Genomic DNA, 6,067 nt, shown 5'->3' with positions numbered 1-6,067 from the left:
CAAATAATGCTGCTATGAACATAGTGAAACAGACATCCTTGTTGTATGAATGGGCATCTTTTGGATGTACAGGTGCTGGGTCTTGTGGTAGGTTTATACCAATTTTTCTGAGGAATCTCCATACTGGTTTTTAAATTGCCTGTACAAGTTGGCACTTTGTAGAAGATCAGATTTTCATACATGTATGGGTTAATATCAGGGTGTTCAATTTAATTCCATTGGTCTACCTGTCTATTTTTGCCAATACCAAACTATCTTCAGGGCTACAGCTCTATAATAGAACTTGAGGCCAGGGATGGTAATGCCTCCAGATGATGTATTGTTGAGTAAGGTTGTTTTGCCTATCCTGGGTCTTTTCTTTTTCCATACAAAATTAATTATTGTTCTTTCAAGTTCTGTGAAGAATTGTGCTGGTATTTTAATGGAGATTGCATTGAATCTGTAGATTGCTTTTGGCAGGATTACCATTTTTACTACATTGATCCTACCTATTCAAGAGCATGGGAGATCTTTCCATTTCTGAGTGTGTCTTTAGTTTCTATGTTTAAAGACTCAAAGTTCTTGCGATACAGGTCTTTCACTTGTTTGCTTTGCATTAACCCAAGGTATTTTATCTTTTGTGTGGCAATTGTCAAGGGTGATGTTTCTCTGATTTCTCTCTCAGCCCTTTTATCATAAGTATATGTTAGGGTGTCTGATTTTCTTGAGTTGATCTTGTAGCCTGCCACATTGCTGAAGGTGGTAATCAGCTGTAAGAGTTCCTTGTTAGAGTTTTTTGGGTTATTTATATAAACTATCATATCATCTGCAAATAGAGAATATTTGACCTCTTCTTTTCCAATTTGTATCCCGTTGATCCCCTTTTGTTGTCGTATGGTTCTGGCTAGAACTTCAAGTGCAATATTGAAAATGTATGAGAGAGGGAACAGCCTTGTCTTGTTCCTAATTTTGACGGAATTGTGTTGACTTTCTGTCCATTTAGTTTGATGTTGGCTGTTGGTTTTCTGTATATAGCTTTTATTATGATTAGTTATAATCTCGTTATCCCAGATCTCTCCAAGACCTTTAACATGGAATCGTGTTAGATTTTGTATGTTGAACAATCCCTGTATCACTGGGATGAAACCTACTTGCCCATGGTGAATGATTGTTTTGATGTGTTCTTGGATCTGATTTGCCAGTATTTTATTGAGTATTTTTCAATCAATGTTCATACGGGAAATTGGTCTGAAGTTCTCTTTCTTAGTTGTGTCTTTGTGTGGCTTGGGGATCAATGTTATTGTAGCCTGATCGAAAGATTTTGGCAAAGACTCTTCTGCTTCTATTGTGTGGAATATCTTGAGAACAATTGGTATAAGCTGTTCTTTGAATTTATGGTAGAATTCTGCACTGAGGCCATCTCGACCTAGGCTTTTTTTTTTTTTTTTTTGGTTGGAAGACTTTTGATGACTGCTTCTATTTCAATAAGGGTCATAGTTCTATTTAAATTGCTTATGTGTTCTTGATTTAATTTTGGCAAGTGATAGCTATCCAGGAAGTCGTCCATTTTCTTTAGGTTTTCGAATTTTGTGGAGTACAGGTTTTCAAGATATGAAATTCTCTGAATTTCCTCAGAGCCATTGTTATGTTCTCCTTTTCATTTCTGGTTTTGTTAATTTTCCTGTTCACACTCAGCTGCTTTGTAAGTTTGGACAAAGGTTTTTCCATCTTGTTAATTTTCTCAGAGAACCAACTCTTCATTGCATTGATTCTTTGTATTGTTTTCCTAGTTTCTACTTTATTGATTTCAGCCGTCAGTTTGATTATTTCCTGGTGTATACTCCTCCTGGGGGAGTTTGTTTCTTTGTGTTCTAGAGCTTTCAGCTGTGCTGTTAATTCTTCAGTGTAACTATTCTCCAGTTTCTTCATGTGAGCACTTAGTGCTATGTACATCCCCGGAAGCACTGCTTTCAATGTATCCCATAGGATTGGGTATTTAGTGTCTTCATTTTCATTGAATCCTTGGAAGTCTTTAACATATTTTTATTAATTCTTCTTTGACCAAGGAATGGTGCAGTTATGCATTATTGATGTTCCATGACTTTGTAGGTTTCTGCAATTTGTGTTGTTTTTTAATTCTAATTTTAACGCATGGTGGTCTGAGAAGATGAGTGGAGTTATTACAAATTTTGTAGCTGCTGAGGTTTGATATGTTGCCAAGTATGTGGTCGTTTTTGAGAAGGTTGCATGTGGTGGTGAGAAGGAAGTGTATTCTTTTCTATGTAGATGGAGTGTTCTATAGATATCTGTTAATCCCAATTGGGTCATAACTTCTATTATACCATTTGCTTCTTTGTTGAATTTCTGCCTGGTATTCTACTATCTAGTGGTGAGAGTGGGGTGATGAGGTTTCCCTCTAAAACTATTTTTGGCTTCATATGTGATTTAAGTTTTAGTAATGGCTCTTTTACGAACATGGATGCCTTTTTATTTGGGACATAGATATTCAGAATTGAAAGTTCCTCTTGGAGGATTTCACCTGTGATGAGTCTGTAATGACCTCCTTCATCTCTTTTGATTGGTTTTATTTGAAAGTCTAATTTGATAGATATTAGGATTGCTACTCCTACTTGTTTCTTGGGTACATTTGATTCGAAAATCATTTCCCAACCTTTAACTCTCAGGTAATGTTAGCCTTTGATGGTGAGGTGTGTTTCTTTTACGCAGCAGAAGTATGGGTTCTATCTTCACATCCATTCTGTTAGCCTGTGTCTTTTTAATTGGTGATTTAAGGCCACTAATGTTGAGGGATATTAATGACCATTGATTGCTCATTCTTCTTTGATTTGAAGTGGTTTGTGATGGTGGAATTATGTGTGGAATTCCATCCCTTTGTCTTTTGTCTGTTGGTAAAGTGGGATTATCTAATGCCTATGTTTTTCTGATTGTAGTTAACATCCTTGTGTTGTAGTTTTCGTTCCAGAACTTTCTGTGGGGCTTGGTTATAGGATATGTATTACTTCAATCTAGTTTTTCATGGAATCATGTTTTATCCTTCTATAGTGATTGAGAGCTTTGCAGATATAGTAGTGTGTACTGCCATCCATAGTCTCTTAGTGTTATAGAATATCTATCCAGGACCTTCTGGCTTTCAGACTTTCCATGGAGAAGTCAGGTGTAATTCTGATAGGTTTGCCTTCATATGTTACTTGACTTTTTTCCTTAACTGCTCTTAATATTCTTTCTTTATTCTGTATATTTGGGGCTTTGACTATGTGGCAATGGAATTTTTTCATGTGATCCACTGTATTTGGTGTTCTGTAAGCTTCTTGTACCTTCATTGGCATGTCTTTCTTTAGGTTGGGAAAGTTTTCTTCTATGATTTTGTTCAATATGTTTTCTGCCTCTTTGAGTTGTTTTTTTCACCTTCTTCTAAAGCTGTTATTCTTAGGTTTGTTCTTTTCATGGTGTCCCATATTCCCTGGATATTTTGTGTTAGGGATTTGTTGGACTTCAGATTTTCTTTGGTTGATGAATCCCTTTCTCCTAGTGTATCATCAACACCTGAAATTCTCTCTTCTATCTCTTGTATTCTGTTGGTAGTGCTTGAATCTGTAGTACCTGTCTGTTTGCCCAGGTTTTCTATTTACAAACTTTCTTTAGATTGTGTTTTTTTACTGTTTCTATTTCAGTTTTCAAGCTTTGCAATGTAATGGTTTTAATTGTTTCTTGAAATTTTTATTATATCTTTTTATCTATTTGTTGCATTTTATAAATTTTTTGGTTTTTTCCTCCATTTCTTGCATTTATTGCTTTGTTTTTTTCCATTTCTTGAATTTTTGCCTTGTTTTTTTTCTTCCATTTCTTGCAATTTTTTGGTTTGTTTTTTTCCAGTTTTGATTTGTTTTTTCTCCCATTTCTTTGAGGAAATTTCCTATATCCTATTTTAGGATCTCTATGTTTTTCATGAAGTTGTTTTTAAGGTCATTCTCTTCTGCTTCATTTGCATTGGAATGTTGGAGTCTTGCTTGTGTGGAGTCTCTACAATCTGCCAGAGTCATATTTGTTTTTCTGTTGCTGAGTGTGTTTTTGTTTTTCCTCTTTCCCATCTCTTCTTCTAATCGTTGCAGAAAGAGCCCCTTACTGGTCTGGTGGTTAATGAACCAGATTTCCTTTCGGTGGGTGCAAGCAAGTCTAATTCTGGTGGTTCTTCTATTCCTCATCCTAGTTCGGGTCTCATTGTTGGAAAAGAAGCCCAGGAATCTGTGGTATTTAGCCTGCCACCTGGTCCACTCGTCCCCTTGGTGGAAGAGAAGACTTGGGATCTGTGTGTTCCATTCAGGATGGGAAGCTCTGTGGCTGTCCTCAGTCACTGGAAAGCAAGCCCGACATGCAGGGCCTTCTTTAACTGGAACTACTGGTTTCCTGGTCTCATTGGTGGAAAAGAAGACCTGGAATCTGGGGTGCTTGGCTCCACCAGGATGGGAAGTTCTGTACAGTTCCCTGGCTTTCCTCAGGCACTGGAAAGCAAGCCCGAGATACATGGCCTTCTTTAACTGGATCTGCTGGTTTCCTGGTCTCGTTGTTGGAAGAGAAGTCCTGGGATCTTGGGTGCTTGGCCCCGCCGGGATGGGAAGCTCTGTGGCAGTCCCCACACATATATTTTTAACTTTATTTTTAAACATGTCTTTCATATATATTCCTATCATTATCTGTCTTCCTGCAGAATTGATAATATTTCTCAGGCATGTATGTTTTTTTCAGTAAACCTGGGCGATATTGAGAAGTTAATTGAGAGATTCTTGGTGTCTGATGTGATCTCAACCAGCAGGTTCACTGTGGTCATCACATGTCACTGGCAACCATGATGGCTGACCTCAATTTTGTGTCAGGGAACAGACAGTGAATTCCTAGGTTTTCACCTTTACACTCTGATCTTCAGTGAGCTGTGTTTCTCTTGATATAGGTAATGTCACATTGATTCTATAGTGTGTTTGTTCACTAAAATTTCTTCACACTTAACTGAATTCCTTATAATAGAATCCAGATAAGGCTCAAGTCTGGAAAAGTAGATTTTCTTTTTCTTTTCCAGATTCCTGAAACCTGTTGTCCTTAATCATAAACCAACACCAACTATAACTTTTCCCATTGATCCTTCTCTATCTCACAGGTAAACACTCCAGCTTTCCTACCTTCAGATGCATCAAAGAGTTCACAGCAGTGATCATGCATTCAATGGGAACAAGTAAACAGCAGCAAAATCAGAAAACTTAGATAAGGAACTCTGTTGCCAATGGAAGGGAGATAGAACAGAGACCTTAGAGGACATCACTTGCCATGTGCACAATGTTCATTCAGACTTTACACAAGATGGGGTATAAGAAACACCTTCAAAAGAATCATTGCATGGGACATTGGGTTGCAAATTAGTCTTAACAAGATTCAGATTTCCAATATGATTGCATAAACATGTGAATTACATGGACCCTACTAGAGAGTATTAATACATTGCACACTGGAAGCTGGACACAGTAGACAATTTGCTTTCTCATCTATGTGAGTTAAAAAAATCATTCATAGAAGATATGCATTCTACTCCACAAGATGGGAAATAAATACACAGATTTTCAGATTACTTAAAGATTTTTGTGATCTCCACCTGAATGTATCATCACAAAGTCTTAAAATTAGAGACAATGTGAACAATTTCATTTTTGTCTTATTCCATTTGACAGCAAGTGGCAAAAGGATACCTTAGATGCTCCATAGGGAAATAACAGATGCTTAGTAGAATGGAAACTGGTACTACTTGTGATAGAATATGACACAGCCAATGGTCCCTAGAAGGTTATTTAAACAGGAAGAGGAAACCACATATTCTAAAATGCAAAGAAACATACCTTCATTTACAAGGAAGCACATGGTGTCAGTTCAGAACTGTCTACCATCTGAGGGCCATCTAATATTTCTGAGTGGCTTCAGCAGTTCTTAAGGGCCTGTGTTGTTCCCAAGTTCCTATGTAGGTAAGTTTGTGTCTGACATCACATTGAAGTCTCCTCCCATGTCTCTGTCACAGTAAGTAATGGTA

Source organism: Mesocricetus auratus, unplaced genomic scaffold (assembly GCF_017639785.1).
Source record: "Mesocricetus auratus isolate SY011 unplaced genomic scaffold, BCM_Maur_2.0 Super-Scaffold_15014, whole genome shotgun sequence".
Lineage (NCBI taxonomy): Eukaryota > Metazoa > Chordata > Mammalia > Rodentia > Cricetidae > Mesocricetus > Mesocricetus auratus.
The sequence above is the reverse complement of the archived record's forward strand: the minus strand, read 5'-3'. Positions refer to the sequence as shown.